Source organism: Piliocolobus tephrosceles, chromosome 9 (assembly GCF_002776525.5).
Source record: "Piliocolobus tephrosceles isolate RC106 chromosome 9, ASM277652v3, whole genome shotgun sequence".
Taxonomy (NCBI): Eukaryota; Metazoa; Chordata; class Mammalia; order Primates; family Cercopithecidae; genus Piliocolobus; species Piliocolobus tephrosceles.
In genome coordinates this window covers 59,403,886-59,426,318 of record NC_045442.1, presented here as the reverse complement: position 1 = coordinate 59,426,318, position 22,433 = coordinate 59,403,886, and the positions used below count along the sequence as shown (strand labels likewise).

The 22,433-nt window shown below is 37.5% G+C and overlaps 1 protein-coding gene across 2 annotated transcripts in view; it reads left to right on the top strand.

Annotated features, from left to right (window-relative positions):
• JMJD1C (jumonji domain containing 1C) overlaps positions 1–22,433 on the top strand; it is a 367,699-nt gene that overhangs the window by 144,915 nt on the left and 200,351 nt on the right. For both annotated transcript variants that reach the window (XM_023205122.3, XM_031936177.1), the window contains one exon: positions 1,441–1,605. The gene's annotated coding sequence lies outside the window, so the exon portion shown is untranslated. Of the gene's footprint in view, positions 1–1,440; positions 1,606–22,433 lie in introns of those variants that run through there.

Sequence of the window (22,433 nt, the reverse complement as noted above, 5' to 3'; positions counted from 1 at the left end):
CATGAGCCATTGCATCTGGCTATTTACTCTTTAAAAACATTTTCTAGCCTCTCCTTCTAGAGTCATCAGTACAGACATCATTATTTAGTGTCCATTTAGAAGATAATGGACTAATCTTTACTGATCACACTCTGTAAATTGCTTTTGTTGATGCAGTTATGGTTTATCCACCTGTCATAAGTAAGGAGTATAATCTGATTAAGGGAAGTTAAATGATGATTTTATGAAAAATGTTAAGTTTAAAGAATAAATTTGTTAATGTCCTTTCTAATTCAAGTTCATGGCTTATATTTTGAAATATTGCCAACCTCTTTTCTTCTCCCCCCATCACCCATCCTAATCTCTGATAACCATCATTCTACCCTCTGCCTCCATGAGATCCACTTTTTATTTGTTTTTTAAATGACAGGGTCTCACTCTGTTATCTGGGTTTCAGTGCAGTGATGTGATTGTAGCTCACTGTAGCTATCACAGCTCACTGTAGCCTCAAATTCTTGGGCTCAAGAGATCCTCCTGTCTTAGCTTCCTGAGTAACTGGGACTACAGGCATGTGCCACCATGTCCAGCTAAGTTTTTTACTTTTCTCTTTTGTTAGAGTCAGGGTCTCACTATGTTGCCAAGGCTGGTTTTGAAGTCTTGGACTCAAGTGATCCTCCCATCTCTGCCTCCCAAAGTGCTGGGATTACAGGCATGAGCCACCATGTTGGGTCAAGATCCACGTTTTTGACTCCCACATATGAGCATGAACATGTGATGTCTGTCTTCTGTACCTGGTTTATTTCATAAAACATAATAACCTCCAGTTCTATTCATACTGCTGCAAATGACAAGATTTCGTTCTTTTTTATGGCCTAATTGTATTCTATTGTGTATATATGCCACATTTTCTTTACCCATTCATATGTTGATAGATACTTAGGTTGATTCCATTATCGTGGCTGTTATGAATAGTGTTACAGTAAACACTGATGTGCAACTATCTCTTCAATATACGTTCCTTTCTTTTGGACATTTGTCCAGTAGTGGATTACCAGATCCTATGGTAGATGTACTTTTAGTTTTTTGAGGAACCTCCATACTGTTTTCCATACTGGAGGTACTAATTTACATTCCCACCAACAGCGTACTAGAGTTCCCCTTTCTGCTTCCTACAATTAGAGGGAGTAAGTGCTAGTGTTCAATAGCACAGTATGGTAACTATAGTTAGCAGTAATTTATTGTATTTTTCAAAATAGCTAGAAGAGGATTTGAAATGTTTCTAACACAAATGATAAATATTTGAGGTGATGGGTATTCTGATTATCCTGATTTGATCATTACACATTGTGTGCATGTATCACGATATATGTACTCCATAAATATGTACAGTTATTATGTATTATTGAAAAAGGATATACCACTCTTCTGTTTTGCTAATTGAATTTTTTTTTGTTTTCATAGGTGTATGTGGAATTTGATGATCTTGAATGGGATAAACGAGAGTGGGTTAAAGTTTATGAAGATTTTTCAACTTTCTTGGTGGAATACCACTTAATCTGGGCCAAAAGGAATGACCCTAGCCAGACTCAGGGATCAAAGAGCAAACAGATTCAGTGGCCTGCATTGGTAAGATCTATTCCTGTTTCATTAAGCATTTTCATTTGTTCATTAAAAACGAAAAGCAACAACAACAACAAAACAAAAGCCAGGTTTGGTGACTGACACCTATAAAACTAGCACTTTGAGAGGCTGAGACAGGACAATTGCTTGAAGCCAGGAGTTGGAGATCAGCCTAGGCAAAAAAGCGAGACCCCATCTCTACCAAAAAAAAAAAAAAAAAAAAAAATTAGCCGGATATGGTGGCACACACCTGTGGTCCCAGCTACTTGGGAGGCTGAGGTGGGAGGATCACGTGAGCCCAAGAATCTGAGTCTATGTGAGGTACTGTCACGCTGCTGCACTCCAGCTTGGATGACAGAGTGAGACCCCATGTCTTATAAAAAAAAGAATAAATGAAAATTTAAGACCAAGAATTGAATAAAAGTTTAGATTCATCTTACTGATTTATAAATTAATATTTTTGAAGAGTCTCTGACGAATCTGGCAGAGATTTTAAAACACTGCCTTCATTTTATTAAAACAACTTTAGTTGTCTCTTTGTTAGTATTCTGTCAGCATATGTAGTTCACAAATAAGTTTATTCTATCAAATTAAAATATAAATAGGATTAAAGGGACCTGAGAGATAGCTGACTGTATGCCATGTGGAACAACTTTGCTGAATGAAACTTTGTCAAGTGGAAGATAGAACATACTTTGTATTAAAACATTTAATAACGAGTAATTATTCTTGGTTTGTTAATGAGTAAATCATTATGGGTGATAGATGTTTAATGTGTAATTATTAGGTAATGGATTAAATTACTTTTTATCAGGAAATGTTTCATTTAAGAAAATATAATAATTTTCAGTAAATTCTCTGGTACTTTGAAGAGTTTTATTTAAGAAAAGAAAGAGCAGGTAAACAAGATCATTAAATTGTATTAGAAAAAGAGTTACATTCATTTAACCATTGTTATCTCTGTTTTCTGGCAGAACATCTAGCATGTAACAAATGTGCAATATTTGTAAAGTTTTCTTCTTATGTTACTATCAAAGAAATACTTTAAAAGCCGCTGAAACATTATTGCAGGTATTTGATGTAACTAATGAGTTTGGGTAGTTCCTTTCAAATTTTTAAACCTACAAATTAACTATTTATAAGGATAGCTTCTGCTTGCTAATAATTTTAATGCATATAAATTTTCTATTTTAGTTAATCCTGATGCTTTTCTATATAGAATAGAAATTTAATAGATCTGTTTGATTATTTCTTTTTAAGAAGTCAGTGGAGATATAGGATTAAAAAGACAGGATAGGAAGGGAGGGAATAGAGTGAATGGAATCAGTGGCATTTTTAAAAACAAAATATGATATTGAAAGATGAAAATAATATCTGTCTGTGACCTGTAGTTTCGATAGGAAACTTTGCATAGCAAACTAAAGAAGATCATTTTATCCATAGTAGGTTTTTAAAAATAATTAATGAGTATGTTGACTTGTTCATATAAAAAGTTTAAACCATTATTGGCATGATTTTAATTTTATAGACCTTAACCCAAAAACTGGATAAAATTTGTGAGTAATTATGAATAATTAGACATATAGGTGAATTTTATATGAGAATTCTCAAAAGCAAGAATCAGTAGCATCAATAATATGAAAAACTACACATCAGTATCAGAGTTAAAAAATTAATAAAGCTTTAGAAAATCTTTGCCCTTTCTTAAAGGCAGTTAAGATTGAGGTGAATTTCTGTTGATTCATAAAATACTGATTTTAGAGAGAATTGTTATTGGAAAATACTATTTAATGATAATTTTGTCATAATTTTACAAAGTTGTTTCTGTTGAAAACCTCTTAGCCTTGAAATTAGGGCTACTTAAACAATCACCAACCTTTTCTTTTTAACTTTATCATATACCAAAAAAAAAAAGGGATGAGAAATTTGAAAAACACTGTGGTATAAAAGTAATAGAAAATTATATTTTTAGTCCTAAGAGATAACTTGTATATATTACATATATATATAATTTTTGATATATTTTCTTATGAAACATATTGTTCTGGTTCCTTTTTTTTTTTTTTTTTTGCCATACTATTTATTTTATTTTTTATTTTATTTTATTTAGACAGGGTCTCACTTTTTCACACAGGCTGGAGTGCAGTGGTGTCATCACAGCTCACTGCAGCCTTGAACTCCTGCGCTCAAAAAAAAGTCCTCTCACCAGTAGCTAGAACTGCAGATGTGTGCCACTATGCCTAGCTAATTTTTTTTTTTTTTTTTTTTTTTTTTGAGATGGAGCCTTGCTCTGTCGCTCAGGCTGGAGTGCAGTGGCGCGATCTTGGCTCCCTGCAACCTCCACCTCCCAGGTTCAAGCAATTCTCCTGCCTCAGCCTCTCGAGTAGCTGGGACTACAGGCGCCTGCCATCATGCCCGGCTAACTTTTGTATTTTTAGTAGAGATGGGGTTTCATCATATTGGTCAGGCTGATCTGGGACTCCTGACCTTGTGATCTACCTGCCTCAGCCTCCGAAAGTGCTGGGATTACAGGCATGAGCCACCATGCCCAGCCTTCTGCTAAATTTTTTAATAAAAAATTTTAATTGTAGTAAAATAGACTTAACATAAAACTTGCCATTTTAACTGTTTTTGAGTACACAGTTCATTGGTAGTAAGTATATTCGCGTTGTGTGTTACCACCATTGTCATCCAAACACAGAACTTTTTGCATCTTGCAAAACTGAAACTGTACTCATTAAAGAGCAGTTTCTTATTCCCCGATCTTGCTAGCAACCACCATTCTACTTTCGGTCTCTTGAGTATCTCATATGAATATAATTATACAGTATTTATCCTTTTGTAACTGGCTCATTTCACTGACAATGTCTTCAGGGTTCATGCATGTTATACCATGTGTCAGAATTTTCTTCCTTTTTATTGCAAAATAACATTCCATTGTGTTTATACACCATGTTCTTTTCATCCATTTGCCTGTTAATGGACAGTTGGGTCGCTTCCACCTTTTGGCTATAGGGAATAATACTGGTATGAACATGGCTGTATAAATATATGTCCAAGCCTCTGTGTTCAACTATTTGGGTGTATACCCAGAAGAAGAATTGCTGTATCAGATGGTAATTGCATTTTTAATTTTTTGAGGCACTTTCATACTGTTTTCCAAGTGACTGCACCATTTTTCATTTCTACCAGGGTTCATTTCTTTACATCCTCACCAACATTTACTTTCATTTTTTTTGATATTTACTTTCTCAGTAGGTATGAAATGGCATCTCATTGTGATTTTGTTTTATATTTCTCTAATGCTTAATGTGATGTTGAGCATCTTTTCACGTGCTAATTGGCCATTTGTATGTCTTCTGAGAAATATCTATTCATAAAGTTCTTTGCCTGTTTTTGCATTGGATCTTTTTGTTGTTGTTGAGTTTTAGGATTTCTCTATGTATTTGTGATATTAGTCCCTTTTTAGATACATGATTTGGTAACATTTTCTCTCATTTTACAGGTTGCCTTTTTAGTGTGTTAGCAGTGGCCCTTGCTGCACACAACTTTTGAATTTTGATGAAGCCCAACTTGTCTGTTTCCATTTGTTGCTTATGCCTTTGTTGTTATATTCAAAAAATATTGCCAAATCCATGTCATGAAGCTTTTCCCCTTATGTTTTCTTCTAAAAGTTGTATAGTTTTAGATCACAAATTTGGATGAATTAATTGATTTTGAGTTTGGAATATCATGTAAGGGTCCAACTTTTTTTTACATGTAGATGTGTCCACTTTTTCCAGCACCATTAGTTGGAAAGACTGCCTTTGCCCCAGTGAATGGTCTTGCCTTATAGAAAATATTTTGACTATATATGCAAGGGTTTGTTTCTGGGCTTTCTATTCCATTCTATTGGTCTGTAGGTTTGTTCGTATGCTGATACCAGCTCACTGTTTTGATTACTGTTGATTTGTAGTACGTTGTGAAATCAGGAAATGTTTTTCCATCAACTTTCTTCTTTTTCAGGATAGTTTTGGTTATTCAGGGTCCCTTGAGATTCCCTATGAACTTCAGGAGAGATTTTTCTTTTTCTCCAGAAAAAGGTCACTTGGATTTTGATAGGGATTGAATTGAATCTGTAGATGGATTTGGGTGTTAGACATCTTAATATTAAGGGCTGGGTGCTGTGGCTTACACATGTAGTCCCAGCTCTTTGGGAGGCTAAGGCAAGAGGATTGCTTGAGGCCAGGAACTCGAGACCAGGCTGAACAATGCAGCGAGACCCCTTCTCTGCAAAAAAAATAAAATAAGCTGAGTGTGATGGCTCACGCCTATAGTCTCAGCTACTTGAGAGGCTAAGACTGAAGGATCACATGAGCCCAGGAGTTCATGGCTGCAGTGAGCCATGATTGTGTCATTGCACTCAAGCCTGGGTGACAGAGTGAGACCCTGTCTCTAAAACTACACACATACACACACACACACACACACACACACACACACACACGCACATATAAATATTAAGTCTTCTAGTCTTTGAACAGGGGTGTCTTTTTACTTGTTTATGTTTTATTTAATTTTGTTCAGTTATGTTTTATAGTTTTATTTATTTCATCTCCTAGATAATTTATTATTTTTTGATGCTCTTGCAAATGGAATTATATGTTAATTTCATTTTCAAAGTACTCATTATTGTTATATAGAAACTAGCCGGGCGTGAGCCTGTAGTCCTAGCTACTCGGGAGGCTGAGGTGGGAGGATCCCTTGAGCCCAGGAATTCAAGGTTGCAGTGAGCTGTGATGGCACCAGTGCATTCCAGCCTGGGTGACAAACCAAGACCTTGCCTCAAAAAAAAAAACAACAACAAAAAACGATTTTTATGTGTTGATTTCATATCCTGTTGCTTAGGTAATATCCTTGTCAATGGTGAAAGACTGAAAACTTTTCCTCTAAGATCAAGAACAAGACAAGGAATCCCTGCTTTTACCATGTCCATTCAACATAGTATTTGAAGTTATAGTCCAGAAATTAGACCAGAAAAGGACAAAAAACATTTAAATTGGAAAGAAAGAAGTAAAATTATGCCCGTTCACGGATGATATAATCTTATACTTAGAAAACCATAAAGACTTCACAACAAAGCCTACTAGCACTAATAAATGAATTTGGCAAATTAGTAGAGTACAAAATATCTACTTTTTTTTAAACATAGTTTTAGCTAAGACTGCATTAAAATTGTAGATCCTGCTTTTTTCCTTAACATCTATCCTCTACATTTCGCCTTTATGAGTAGTAATTTAAGATCATTTTTAATGGCTGCATAATATTTAATCTTACAGTGACCCATTTCCTTAATGTTTGGCATTATAGTTGTTTCCAGTTTTAGGGAGCATTTTAAGTGACTGGGATAAATACTATTGTAAGCCTTTCTCTGCTTATCTGATTTTTTAAAATTTATATTCATAGTAGTAGAATTAATAATCACAGGGTATGAACTTGAAAGTCACAAAAATCCGTCTCCTGACACTCTTCACAAATTGTCTAAAGGTTGTACCGACTGCCATTGTCCTCAGTCAGTGTTGGGGTGTTTTTATCTCACTCATCACACCCTTGTAAGCATTAATTATTTATTTTTCAGTTTATCTTGTTTTGAAACGCAAATGTTTGGCCATAACAGGAGTAGTTTTACATCCTAAGGGGATGCAGCATTGAATGTTACTCTTTCTCTGCTAATTGGATATTTAAAAATATTTCGTTGTTTCAATTTGCATTCTTTTAATAGGGTGAATTTTTTTTTCATGTTTATGAGCAATTTGTATTTTTAGTGAATTGTTATTCTTTAGTACTTATTAGGGTTTTGTGTTTTTTATATTTGTTATGAGCTTTCTTTATATTATTACAGATATTACAACCTTTTTGTCATATTTGTTTCGTAGTTTGCTTAGCCAGTTGTTTGATAGCAAGTCTTTTTGAATTGTATGTTTCTTTTTAAAGTCTATACAATGGGATATTGTCATTAATTCCAGTAGTCAGGTTATGTGTGCTTGCCTTCCTTCCTTTTTTCTTTTGTTTTAGAAGATTGTAAAAATTAATAAAATAAACAAGTGAAGTGGGAATGCTTGTTTGTAATAATTAAGAAAACAGTCAATTTAAGTTTCGTAAGCATTTTGCAAACATTTATATACAGTAGATATGACTGAGATTTTATTGTTTCCTTTTTTGTTCATTAAAATTAGGCTTCTTTAAGGATGTCTATAAACAGCAATTATGAAGTTCAGCATTTTAAAATTCCTACAACATAATGAAATACTGTATCTACAGATTTGAGAAATTTGAGGGATCTGTATATGAGATGGCAACAGAATGAAACACAGTAGAAACTAATACTTTGTCTTTAATTTTCTATAAATTTAATGTTTCTATTTCTGTGCACATGATACTTGCTTTATGTTCTTTTGTATTTAAACATGTTTGTATTTATTATCTTCTTTCTAGTTGTTTCACTCCTCGTGTGGTACTTGTTTAATATTACATATCGGTTACGTTATCTTGTCTACCTCTTATACCTAGAAATTAGTGGAAACTGGCAGTGTACCTGCTGGTTCTTGAGATCATGACAAGACAAAAACAAATCCTGTTGTCTCATTAACATATTTTAAAGTCTATTTTTAAAAATTTAACATAATTGCATCTTCAACAAAATATGGATAGTGTAATACCCAGGCTACTTCTCTGGAATTGTCTGGTTCATCTTTCTTTCTAGGATATCAGTAGCAAAACATTTATGGGAGCACCACATGCAAGATGCTGAAGTGGTGTCTTTTTTTGCTTGGTCCTGTATAATCATAGTACCACTTGAGGCCATTCTAATGCTGTAGACTGAGGTAACTTGCATCTTCATGTAAGTTACTTAATAGATTGTTAAATTTTATTTACTTTTTAATAAAGTAAAATACTTATGAAAGCACATTTATCGGCACCAGGGAAAGAAAGTGTTGGCATTCATAATTGAAATCAACGAATCACCTACCTAACTGGGTTAGGGCCCTGGCTCCATCTCCTTTAGGAAAACCTTCTGTGGGGAGTGGGGCTTCGACCCTAACCCAGGTGGGCTGTAACACTGCTGTATTTTCTAAGGGGCAGAGTTTTCTACTACTTTTCTGCTGGCCCAGCCTTCCAGATCACCCCAACCAGTGCTCCTATATAACCATCCTGTGCTCCTGTAGAACTTTGTTTTGTACCTCTGTTTTAACAATCAGCACATTCTGCTTTGTATTATACCTATTTGTTTGCATGTCTGTCTTCCCTTAATAGATTGTAAGTTCTTTGAGGACAGGAGTCATGTCTTAGTCATCTATGTATGGTTCCTTGGAGTCTAGCACAGTGCTTTACCCATCTCAGAAAGTAAATTCTTATTTTAAAGTGATGAATGTGCTGCAACCCAGCTAGTGCAAAAGAACCCTACTGGGAGTTATCACAAGTTTTTTGACTATTAACATATACCATACCAAAGGACAGGAAAGTAGAATCACCCAATTGTGGTAAAACTGTGAGTTACCAATTTTAAACATGTCAATATATAATAAAAAACAAATACTAAAAAGCTTATAATATCCATTCTCATCAGATACAAATTTGAGTCCTGAAATCGCCAAGTAGAAAAATGTAAAATTACCTGAAATGTGTTATTTTAAAGATGTTAAAGGAAGAAACAGACATCCTCACAATTGACTTAAATATTCAAATCTTTGATAATTTACCTGAACTTCTGAATTGAGTTTTAGGAAACTCAGACTACTTTTTCTCAATGTTGCTTATTCCTTCATAGATAGGTAATTCTGGTTCAACTGGGAATTGTGATCACATCATAAACATGTAAACTTTTAGCAATTTATTTATTTTAAATTATTCTCTTAGTGAGAGTGCTTTTTAGTTACTATCCGTTCCAAAAAAAACTCCCTCAAAGGAGAGTAGAGTTCACTGCTCTTTGGGACAAGATTACCTTTATATCCAACAGTTATATTGCCAAAGTTGGTTTAGATTATGGCCTCAAGTAAATATTACTAAAATGTGAAAATATGCCACCTTCCAAGTCAGAAATAAACTTTGGAGTATGTTCATTTAAAGAGTTTTTACGTATTTATAATTGAATTTCCACAATTAGAATCAACAGTTGCATGTCTTTTTGTACTTTGTTAAATAATGAAATGGAAGTAATGACAGTGTAACTTAAGGATTATTATTTCCCTACAAGGTAAAGCACTTTAAGAGATCAAATTATACATAATAAAATATTAAACTTTTTAAACGATAAATTCTAGTACTGGCATGTATTGCAACGGACGAGTTCACACACTCATGTCTTGTGGATTATAAAATGACATTATTCTTTTGGAAAGTATTGTGTTATAAGAACCATAAGAAGTTCATACTCTTTGATTCATTAATTCTAGTCTTAGGAAACTATGCTTGAAAAACAGTTTTTAAAAAATGTATTCAGTTTAGCTAATGTTTGTCGCATACCTCATATGAATTAGACACTGGTGGGAGCTGCAGATTAAAAAAATTAAAGGCTTATGTTATTAGAAGAAAGATGTTTATTGCAGTCTTATTAAAGAAGAAAAGTAAAATGGAACAACCTTGATGTTCAGCAATTTGTGAATGCTTTTAAATTAATATTTTGACATATTATGCAGCTTTAAAAGTGATAATTGTACAAACTTTAGGAAAATGTAGAGAAATTAAGTAAAAAAAATATTAATTACATCGACAGTAGAAATATGTATTTAAAAAGTGTTATAGACTGGGGACAGTGGCTCATGCCTATAATCCTACCACTTTGGGAGGTTGAGGTGGGAGGATTGCTTGAGTCCAGGAGTTCCAAGACCAGTCAGGGCAACATAGCGATACCCTCATCCCTACCAAAAAAAAATTAGCCTAGGTAGTGGTGGAAGCCTTGTAGTCCCAGCTACTCAGGAGGCTGAGGTGGGAGGATTGCTTGACTCCAGGAGTACAAGGCTATGGTGAGCTATGATTATGTCACTGCACTCCAGCCTGGGCAAAAGAGCAAGACCCTGTCTCAGCGGAAAATATATATATTGTAAAGTAATGAAAATCATTATTTTACAATGGCAGAATTTTGCCTGACCAAAATTGTCTTTTCCCTAACCAAAATTGTCTTTTCCCTAAAACACAAGTATTACTTCCTAGCAAATTGGAAATTTCATATAATGGTGTTATTCAGTATTTTACATTTTGGAGGTAGTCTTCTTCAAATTAGTTATTTTAGTAATACGTTTCTGTTAGTGTACTTTGATAGGTATTATTTGTGTTTTGCTATTGCAGCATTAAAAAAAAATCTGTCCTTAATATACAAAGAATTAACATTTAATAATAAAAATGACAGCTTAAACCATAACAAAATAACATATAATGAGGATTATTTAAGGCTTGTTTCAAGCCTGTCTGAATTACGTGTGTACTTGTAGATTTGCTTGGCTTTATGTGACCTTAGATATTATAGACTCAGAGAATGTTAGAATTGGGGGAAAAAATTAGCAGTTATCAAGGAAGGTAGCATAATATGTTAACGACATAGACTTTGTAGCATATTTCTTGGTTCAAATCCTGATTCTTCCATTTACTGTTAATGTCTGGGCGAAATTAAGTTATTTATACTCTGTATGTCTCACTGTGTTCATAATAGTTGTATCTACCACACAGAGTAGTGAAGATTAAACAAGACAGTATAGGCCGGGCGCGGTGGCTCAAGCCTGTAATCCCAGCACTTTGGGAGGCCGAGACGGGCGAATCATGAGGTCAGGAGATCGAGACCATCCTGGCTAACATGGTGAAACCCCGTCTCTGCTAAAAAATACAAAAAACTAGCCGGGCGTAGTGGCGGGTGCCTGTAGTCCCAGCTACTCAGGAGGCTGAGGCAGGAGAATGGCGTGAACCCGGGAGGCGGAGCTTTCAGTGAGCTGAGATCCCGCCACTGCACTCCAGCCTGGGCGACAGAGCAAGACTCTGTCTCAAAAAAAAAAAAAAAAAAAGACAGTATATAAATAAAACCTCAGTATAGTACTGCAGTGAGTTTAGATAGGTGTACACTTTGAGAGAAACCTCTGTAAGAACCCCCTCACTTCTGACCTCAAGTTTCAAGTTTGAGAAATTCCCAAAACCATCCTCAGGGTTGATAAATCACTGGAAGATTGATATAACTCACTGAGAGCTGTTACATTCATGCCTACAATTTATTGCAGAGAAACTATACAAATTAAAATCAGCCGGGGAAGAGATGTTTAGGGTACAGAGTCCAGGCTCTTCTCCCTGTGCAGTCACGTCCAGCATTATCTCTTTATGTCCGTAGTATGTGAGTTTTGTCAGTGAAGAAACTCATCTGAGTCTTTGGTTTTCCGGTTTTATTGGGGCTCATAATCACATACTCGCTGCAAGGTGTAGCTTTGGGCTTTGGGAGGTCAGACTAATAACTTTAGTTCTCACTTCCTCTGGAGATCAGAATTGATAGTGAAATGCCCAAAGCCTCCATTGTAGATCACATTGTTAAACTGTCCAGTGGTCAAAGCCTCCAGTCAAACAAAAACACTCGTATCAAGCAGGTACTCCTATGAAGCAAGACATTCAGTAGTCCTGGAGATCATCTCTCAGTTGCTGAGGTGGAAGGCCAGACATCTTTGTCGTCTTTGGTGTATAGGCTATGCCCTAGCCTTTGGCCTATACTCTTAAAGCAAAGCGAATATATTTGAACGTCTACATTTAGTTTTCATATGGCAGACATTGCAATAGTAACCCTTTGAATATGCCTAATATTGAGAGGAGCCAGTTTTGAATAGGTATACATTTAAATAAACAGTCTAATTTATAAAGCTATTATGTACATCATTTTCTTGTACTAATTTAATTACTCATTTCCCCCCAGATTTACAACTATTTTTGTATCTTATGAAAATTTGTGCAGAACTATTGGCATAGAAATTAGTTGATGGGCTGAGCATGGTGGCTCACGCCTATAATCCCAGCACTTTGGGAGGCTGAGGTGGAGGGATCACTTGAAGTCAGGAGTTCGAGACCAGCCTGGCCAACATGGTGAAACCCCATCTCCACTAAAAATACAAAAATTAGCCAGGTGTGGTGATGCACATCCATAATACCAGCTACTTGGGAGGCTGAGGCAGGAGAATTGCTTGAACCTGGAAGGCGGAGGTTGCAGTGAGCCGAGATTGCACCGTTGCACTCCTGGGCAACATAGTGAGACTGCGTCTCACAAAAAGAGAGAGAGAGAGAGAAAGAAAAAAGGAAGAAAAGGAAGGAAAGAAAGAAGAAAAGAAAGAGAAATAAATTAGTTGATGGTTAGCTAATTCTTCCTTAGGTTATTCATTTTCCATCATTATTACATCTTGAGAAGGCTTTAAATTTCCTGATACCATTAGATGATCAATATCAGTATTATACGATTTATTTTTATAAGGGGCCGAGAGTGATGGTTCATGCCTGTAATCCCAGCACTTTGGGAGGCATGGGTGGGCAGATCACCTGAGATCAGGAGTTAAAGACCAGCCTGGCCAACATGGCTAAACCCTGTCTCTACTGTAGTCCCAGCTACTTGGGAGGCTGAGGCAAGAAAATCACTTGAACCTGGGAGGTGGAGGTTGCAGTGAGCCGAGATCATGTCATTGCACTCCAGCCTGGGCAGCTGAGCAAGACTCTGTCTCAAAACTAAGAACCAAAAAAAAAAAAGATTTATTTACATAAGGTAAATGAATCTTACCAACATTGTCACTTGTTACTCCATAGTGTGTTATGTAACAGTGTGATGCTGTTTTATTACAGAACAAATCAGTAAGAATTGCAGAGGAATTTGCTATGCCTCCTCAACAGAATCAACCCTTACCTAGACACTGGATATTTTCATGGATAGGTGTAGTTACAGTGGGCCCTTACTGGGTTATTTCTGAATTCTAAGTCATTTAAGAACAAAGCTACTTACCTTGTCTCAGTTCACAGGCTTGTACTAAGACTGGTTTCCCTGTGTGCTGTTATATAGTAGGGTCTCCATGTTTGTGAATATGATGTATTTCTTTGGTAGCATTTTCCTGCACAGAGCATTCCAATTTAATTATGGAACTCTTTTGGGTACTGCTTTCCCATGAGAATGTTTCTCCAACATTTCCTGGGGCAGTATATATATTTCAGGTTTTCAGATTCAGGGAAGCAGTGTCCGTTAGTGCCCAATAGTAAACTAATTGTCCCTCAAATTGAAATTTTTGGGTCCAGAATCCTGGTGGCTTTCGTATAAGCTCTAGTCTGTGCTCCACACAGGACTGTTGTACAAAGCATTTGCCCAGCTTCTATTCCGTACTATTTGAAATTAACTTGGGTGGGCTCAGGCATTTTCACTGGTTTTCAGTTAGCATGTCCTATAAATATTGTCTGATAGGAAGATTTAGATATATTCTGTTTAAGTAGGGGGAACATTCCCCAGTCAGACATAATAAATATCTCCATAATGCATTCAGGTAAAGGAGACACACTACTGTACATAAAGTATGTTCAGACATTCTGATTTTAATCCGAAGTTTTACCTTAATCCATAAACTCTTGTGTTCTTATGTCTTTCCAGTATAACTGTAGCTCCTCTTAGGACTTCACCAACAAATTTGTAAGTTCTGTGCATGGGTCTCTTGTGGAAACATCTCTACCCTTAACTGTTTTATCCATTTAAAAGCATTTGACTCTGGGCCCCCAGCTAGGGACTAGCAAGGAATCCAGGCCTTCTCTTCAGGCCTTGTCTTAATTAGATTGCAGAAGCATTGGCTTAGGCAAGGTGAAGTTAGATTTTTCTTAATCATTTTTGCCTTCCAGTTTTTAAAGTTTCCTCAAACTAGGGTGAATTGCTGGGTGCAGGAGCTCATGCTTGTAATCCCAGCACTTTGGGAGGCTGCAGTGGGCAGATCGTGAATTGCTGGGTGCAGGAGCTCATGCTTGTAATCCCAGCACTTTGGGAGGCTGCAGTGGGCAGATCATCTGAGGTCAGGAGTTTGAGACCAGCCTGACCAACATAGAGAAACCCCATCTCTACTAAAAATACAAAATTAGCCAGGCGTGGTGGTATGAGCCTGTAATTCCAGCTACTCGAGAAGTTGGGGCAGGAGAATTGCTTGAACGTGGAAGGTGGAGGTTGCGGTGAACTGAGATTGTGCCATTGCACTCTGGCCCGGGCAACAAGAATGAAACTCTGTCTCAAAAAAAACAAAAACTAGGGTGAATAAAGCAGATTTGTTTAGAGCTCTTTAATGGAGGGAGACCAACAGGGGCTCCTGTTGGTCCACTCAACCTCTGAGAGTGCTGCAGTGTGACCTTTGTTTTGGCTTCAATATTTTATTCATCCCATTTGTTAATAACTGTTTAAAGATTTACACCCAGCTGGGACTAGTCTCTTGAATCTTCCTCTTTCTTTTTCTCCATTGTCTTACGAATCTTTATTGCCTGTTCTTTTGGCAAGACTTTACCGCTGGCAGTGGGTCTGTGATTACTGGCTATAACTGGATCTGGCGAAAAACCAGGTTTGGCCCAGCATTAGGATTTGCCTTTCTATTTCGCTATTCCAGGTAACAATAATCAAGGGATTGTATAGTAACCTTATTTATTGTTTACGTAACGATTATTATTGTTGTTATTATTTTGAGACAGAGTCTCGCTCTGTTGCCCAGGCTGGAGTGCAGTGGTCGAATCTCAGCTCACTGCAAGTTCCGCCTCCCGGGTTCACGCCATTCTCCTGCCTCAGCCTCCCGAGTAGCTGGGACTACAGGTGCCTGCCACCTTGCCCGGCTAGTTTTTTGTATTTTTTAGTAGAGACGGGGTTTCAACGTGTTAGCCAGGATGGTCTCGATCTCCTGACCTCGTGATCCGCCTGTCTTGGCCTCCCAAAGTGCTGGAATTATAGGCTTGAGCCACCGTGCCCTGCTGTAACATTTTCTTATGTATCCAGTGAGCCAGGTCCCCAGGAGTTGGATCCATCATTTCTAAGTCCCACTGGTAACTTTTATTTCTACTAATTGATTGTAATACAGCTGTAGTTGGATCTATTATTTGTAAATTCCACTGGTAATGTTTACCTCCAGTAAATGATTATAGTACAGCTATATGCCATGTGTGGCCTTGTAGCCACCCAGGCAACAAAGGTTTGTCATCCGTTATTCTTTCTCTTCATTCAGTGAGTCAGCTTCAGCAAGTTAATGTCATTCTCGTGCCCACTTCTGATGCTGTTGCTGCAAGCTTGAGCGATTCCAAAAACCAACCTCAGGTTTGATAATTTGCTAGAAGAACTCACAGAACGCATTGAAAATGTTATATTCATGGCTATGGTTTGTTATGTAGAAATGATACACATTAAAATTAGCCAAGGGAAGAGAGACAGAGGGTGCAGAATCCAGGAGGAGTCCAAACGTAGAGTTTCTGGTTGCCCTCTCTCTGTGGTATCATAGACAACATTAGCTCATTTCAATCACAGTGTATGACAGTACTCACAGAATATTGTCAAACAGGGAATCTCAGCAAAGCCTTTGGTTTTCATTGTTTGTATTGGGGTTTGATCACATACCACCCACATGGCTGACCTTTAGTCTCCTGTTTCCAGAGTGTCAAACTACTACCTTTTAGTTATTCCTTTCTCTGGAGGTCACAGCTCTTACTGTGTGGCCAAAAGCCATACTGTGTGCTGTTATATAGTAGGGTCTATGTGCTCATTAAAACGATACATTCCTTTGGTAGCATTTTTCTGCACAGACCATTCCTGTTTCATTATGGAATTCTTCTGGATACTTCCCATTGTAAATCACATTTTTAGATAGTCAATGGCCAAAGCACCCAGACAACAAAAACACTTCTATCAGCCAAGACATGCCAGAGGCCTAGTGATTGTTTCCCAGTAGCTGAGAGCAGAAGTCAGACCTCTTTCAATAAGGTTGATATTTCACTATATTAACACCGTATATAAAGGACTTTTATAAAAGCTTTGTAGTTATGGTATTATTGTCATCATCCAGTAATGCCTTCTTTTTTCCAGTAAGAAAAAAGGTCTGGGATAATTATGTTAGTTGATTTGTTTACATTTTCATTTTAATTAGTAGCACAATTGAGAGTGAAAAATGGAACCCAAATAGTCTATCTTTAGCATAATACTTTTTTTTCTCCTCTAGTGGAGCTTATACCTTGCCAGTTATTGAATCTTGAACTCCTGACCTCGTGATCCGCCTGCCTTGGCCTCCCAAAATGCTGGGATTACAGGCGTGAGCCACCTCTCCTGGCCTGAATTATTGAATCTTACTGAGAATAATCATGGAAAAACATTTGTATTTTTTGGTCAACCTAGTTTCAGGAAAAGTCTTGGAAGGAAAACAACCTAATTTTTATTTTAGTTTATTCCTGATCAGACAATTTAAGATTTGGAGATATAAATGAGAATAAACTAAAATGTTTGTGTTCAGAAGGTATAGGGAGTAAGGAGACAGATGTACAAGTGGAAAATGAAACATTCAGTTATAGAGTAAACGTTTATAACAATGGGACAAATGAAGAGGAAGTGCCTGGCTTGGCTAAGGAAAAGCTACACAGAAGAGGATGAGACTGGCTATGATTTTAAATGCTGAATTGGCATTTTCCGATCAAAAATGGTTGGAAGGCATTTTATGAGAAAACAGGTCCTGGTTGGGAAATCCCAAGGTCTTGTGTCAAGCTGGCATAGATAGAATAATTGTGATGGAGTGGCAAAAGATGGAGTAGAAAAGAGTAATCAAATCATAAAGGGTGTTGTGTTACAATAGGATTTTGGAAATATTCCCCTTGTAGGGAATGGAAAGCCGTCGAACCAAAATTATCTGGATTAAATCATCAATTTTGTGTTTTAAGTAGGTTGCTGTAGCTGTAGTATGGTGGGATTTGAGAAAAGCTAGTACATTATCTTGTAATTTATCCCTTTGTTTGATGTAGGTAAGACTTGGATAAATTTGTGTGGTAAAACATGTGCTTGACCAGGTGTGGTGGCTCACGCCTGTACTCCAGCACTTTGGGAGGCTGAGGCAGGCAATCACTTTTGAGTCCAAGAGTTCGAGACCAGCCTGAGCTACATGGTGAAACCCCATCTCTACAAAAAATTAGCCAGGTGTGGTGGTGCCTACCTGTAGTCCCAGCTCCTTAGAAGGCTGAGGTGGGAGGATTTCTTGAGCCCAGAAGTTTGAGGCTGCAGTGAACTATGATCCAGCCTGGACAACAGAGTGAGAGCCTGCCTCAAAAAAACAAAAATCATATGCTTATCTTTGCTTCCTCCAAAATTGCACCAAGGTAGAAACAACAAAAAGAGGATGAACAAAGTAAGAGATAATGGTCACAAGATAGAAATACATTTTTAGAATGTAGGGAGTGGATGAGAATTAGTGACCAGTTTAACAATATTAAAGAAAAGAGGGCCAGGCTTCACGCCTGTAATCCCAGCACTATGTTTTTGTTTTTGTTTTGTTTTTACCCCTTGCCCACTTCAATCCCAGCACTTTGGGAGGCCAAGGTGGGAGAATCGCTTGAGCCCAGAAGTTGAAGACCAGCCTGGGCAACATAGTAAGTCCTCATCTCTATATAAAAGTTAAAAATTAACCAGGCAGGCTGGGCACAGCGCCTCCCACCTGTAATCCCCGCCCTTTGGGAGGCCAAGGTGGGCGGATCACATAAGGTCAGGAGTTCAGGACCAGCCTGGCTAATGTGGTAAAAGCCTATCTCTACTTTAAAAAAATAAAAATAAAAATAAAAATTAGCCAAGAATGGTGACGCATGGCTGTAATCCCAGCTACTCAGGAGGCTGAGGCAGGAGAATTGTTTGTACCCAGGAGGTGGAGGCTGTAGTGAGCCAAGATTGCACCACTGCACTACAGCCTGGGCAACAGAATGAGACTCCATCAATCAATCAATCAATCAATAAATAAATAAATAAATAAATAAATACAGAATGAGACTCCATCTCTAAATAAATAAATAAATAAATAAATAAATACAGAATGAGACTCCATCTCTAAATAAATAAATAAATAAATAAATAAATAAATAGCCAGCCAGCCAGTCATGGTGGCGTGTACCTGTGGTTCCAGCTGCCCAGGAGGCTGGGACCAGAGCAGGAGGATCACTTGAGTCTGGGAAGTAGAGATTACATTGAGCTATGTTGGTGCCACTACACTCCAACACGAGTGACAGAGTGAGACCTTGTCTCATAAAAAGAAAAACCTGAAATCTAAATGTCATCAGAGGGGAGTGCTAGCAGATTTTAGAAAGCTTGAAAATCAAAGCCTCACATGCTTTGCATGGTACACCTGGTGGTGGGAACTGATAATGCAGGAATTGATTGAAAAATTGTATTGGTTGGGCATGGTGGCTCATGCCTGTAATCCCAGCACTTTGGGAGGCCGAGGTGGGTGGATTCCCTGAACTCAGGAGTCTGCAGTCAGCCTGGGCAACATGGTAAAACCCCATCTCTACTGAAAACAAAAAATTAGCTGGGCGTGGCGGCATGTTCCTGTAATCCCAGCTACTTGGGAGACTGAGGCAAGAGAATTGCTTAACCCTGAGAGGCGGAGGTTGCAGCAAGCTGAGATCGCACCACTGCACTCCAGCCTGGGTGACAGAGCAAGACTCCATTAAAAAAAAAAAAAAAAAAAAAAGAAAGAAGGAAAAAAAGAAAATTGTATGAAAAGTAGACTCCCAGTGCTTTCTTCACACTTCGCAAGCTAACCTCTCCACTATTTACAGTACATTCTCTCAAGAATATGAACAGTAGAGGTTCTGGCTTTAAGAACATTTGGCCCATCAGAATGTATGGTAGAACAAGTGCATTAAATGAAAATCCTTCTTCTAAGTGGTTCTTTCAGCCCCATTTATTTCATGTCAGCCAGGTGCATAACCCCTGAAATGATTAAAGGATTGTTACCTCAGGGAAAGTGAAGGTCCCAGAGAAAAGAACAATAATAAATACGGGTAGTAAGTGCCCTACAGTAATACTCACCAAGCCACCCTCATTCACAAAGTGTTTTTTAATAGCTTTTTAGTGCCTCATGCTTAATTATGAATGCTTAGTCAGGGATCCTCAGTCTTCTAAGTACTGATCATATTTTAGGAATTGTGTATAAATACAGTATACTAGGCCAGGCATGGTGGCTCATGCCTGTAATTCCAGCATTTTGAGAGTCCAAGGCAGGCAGATTGCTTGAGCACAGGAGTTTGAGACTAGCCCAAGTAACATAGTGAAACTACATCTCTACTAAAAAATACAAAAATTAGCCTGGTGTGGTGGTGCCCACCTGTAGTCCCAGCTACTTGGGAGGCTGAGACGGGAGGATCACTTCAGCCTTGGAGGCCAAGGCTGCAGTGAGCTGTCATTGTGCCACTGTACTCCAGCCTGGTCAACAGAGTGAGACCCTGTCTAAATAAATAAATAAATAAATAAATAAATGAATAAATGAATGTAACTAAACTATTTAAACTGTTGTGATTTACAACTAAGTTTTTGCCTATATGATGGCAAGAATTGTGCACTTAAATGTATTCAGTAGAGGCTGAATACCTGATACTATTAGCTGTTGAGTAGATAATGAATAAAAGACAGTTTAGTTATGAATTAAAAGGAATTTCTTGATTTCATTGTTAAACTCCTTTCAAACTAGTGATTGGTTGATTGAATGATTTTGAGATGCAGTCTTACTCTGTTGCCCATGCTGGAATGCAGCGTCATGATCTTGGCTCACTGCATCCTATGCCTCCCAGGTTCGAGTGATCCTCCTGCCTCAGCACCCCTAGTAGCTGGGATTACAGGCATGTACCACTATGCCCGGCCAATTTTTGTATTTTTAGTAGCAATGGGGTTTTGCCATGTTGGCCAGGCTGGTCTCGAACTCCTGACCTCAGGTGATCCACCCGCCTCCGCCTCCCGAAGTGCTGGGATTACAGGTGTGAACCACTGCGCTCGCCCCAAACTAGTGATTTTAATGAAGCCAATATTTCTGAAGTTGCATGAAAAAAGGAAGTGAACCATTATTTTAAATATCCTCTTAAATTCTTTCCCAGAATTAAGTACATCTAAAAAATAGATTTAAATTTTTTCTGCTCTATAATTTTGGACTTTGCTTTCCTTATTTCTTGAGTGTATCAAATTGAGGAGTAGGATATTCTTTTTTTTTTTTTTTTTATTTGAGACAGTCTTGCTTTGTTGCCCAGGCTGGAGTACAGTGGCACAGTCTCAGCTCACTGCAACCTCTGGAGTAGGTTATTCTTACTGAGTCCTCAACTTAAGACATGCCGTAAATAAAGTTGAGAGGAAGCTGATTTTTAATTTTTAATCTTTCAATTGAATTATTTATCAAACCCGAGACACTTCTGCTTATCTGACTTTTCTTTCTTTTTAGTATTTGATGTATGTATGCCAAGTTCTAGGTATACAAGTATCAAGTTTGTTTGCTTCTTTATGTGCTTATTTAATTATTGAGACAGAGTCTTGGTCTTGTTGTCCAGACTGGGGTGCAGTGGCACAATCTCAGCTCACTGCAAGCTCTGCCTCCAGGGTTCAAATGATTCTCCTGCCTCAGCCTGGCAAGTAGCTGGGATTACGGGTACATGCCACCACATCTGGCTAACTTTGTATTTTTAGTAGAGATGGGGTTTCGCCATGTTGGCCAGGCTGGTCTCGAGCTCCTGACCTCAGATGATCTACCCGGCTTGGCCTCCCAAAGTGCTGGGATTACAGGCGTGAGATACTGCACCTGGCCTAGTTATTTATTTCTTAAGATATTAAAATAACTCACTTAAATTTAAAATTAGAAAATTTAGTTATTCAAAAATAAATTTAAAAATTATAGTTTTAAGCCACCAGCCAAAGTTAATATTTGAAACAGTTCATTTTTAATGATGAAGGTCATGGAAAAGAATTGAAAGTGTTTAATAGAAACTATACTTTTTAGGCCAGGCGTGGTGGCTCACGTGTGTAATCCCAGCTACTTGGGAGGCTGAGGCAGGAGAACCACTTGATCCCTGGAGGCAGAGGTTGATGTGAGCCAAGATCGCACCACTGCACTCCAGCCTGGGTGACAGAGTGAGACTCTTGTCTCAAAAATTAAAAAAAAAAAAAAAACTATACTTTTAAAATCAGGTTTAAATATATTTGAAACTTTTGTGGTGAATATGTAATATTTATCCTTATTAGCAATAATTTTTTTATAATATAAGCATGCCATCATTATCCGAAAACTATCTCCCTGCCTATCTGGTAAGAATTCTAATTAGTGATTTCTGATCATTTTGGTATGAACAAAAATGTTTATGTTGGATTTTCATTAAATTAAACATACCTATGTCAAATATCCTTTTAGGAAATTACCACATGACTGCAAGTTTAGTCTTACCAAGATTGCAAGCCAAGTTTTAAAATTAAGGTGCTGGAAATAAGAAGACTTATAAGGTTGGATTAAAACATATCCACAGAGTAGATTAGGTATATAATACCTGCTTAATACATGTTTAAACAAAGAACATTTTAATATTTCATTTCTTCTATTTGGAGACAAGGTCTCATTCTGTCACCCAGACTGAAATGCAGTGGCATGATTATAGCTCCTTATTACCTCAAGCTCCTTGGCTCAAGTGATACTCCTACCTCAGCCTCCCAAGTAGCTGTGACTTAGCCAGCTACTTGGGAGGCTAAGGTAGGAGGATCATTCTTCTAAGAATGCACCACCACCACGCCCGGCAAATCTTTTTATTTAATTTTTTTTAAGAGATGGAGGGTCTTGCTATGTTTCCCAAACTGG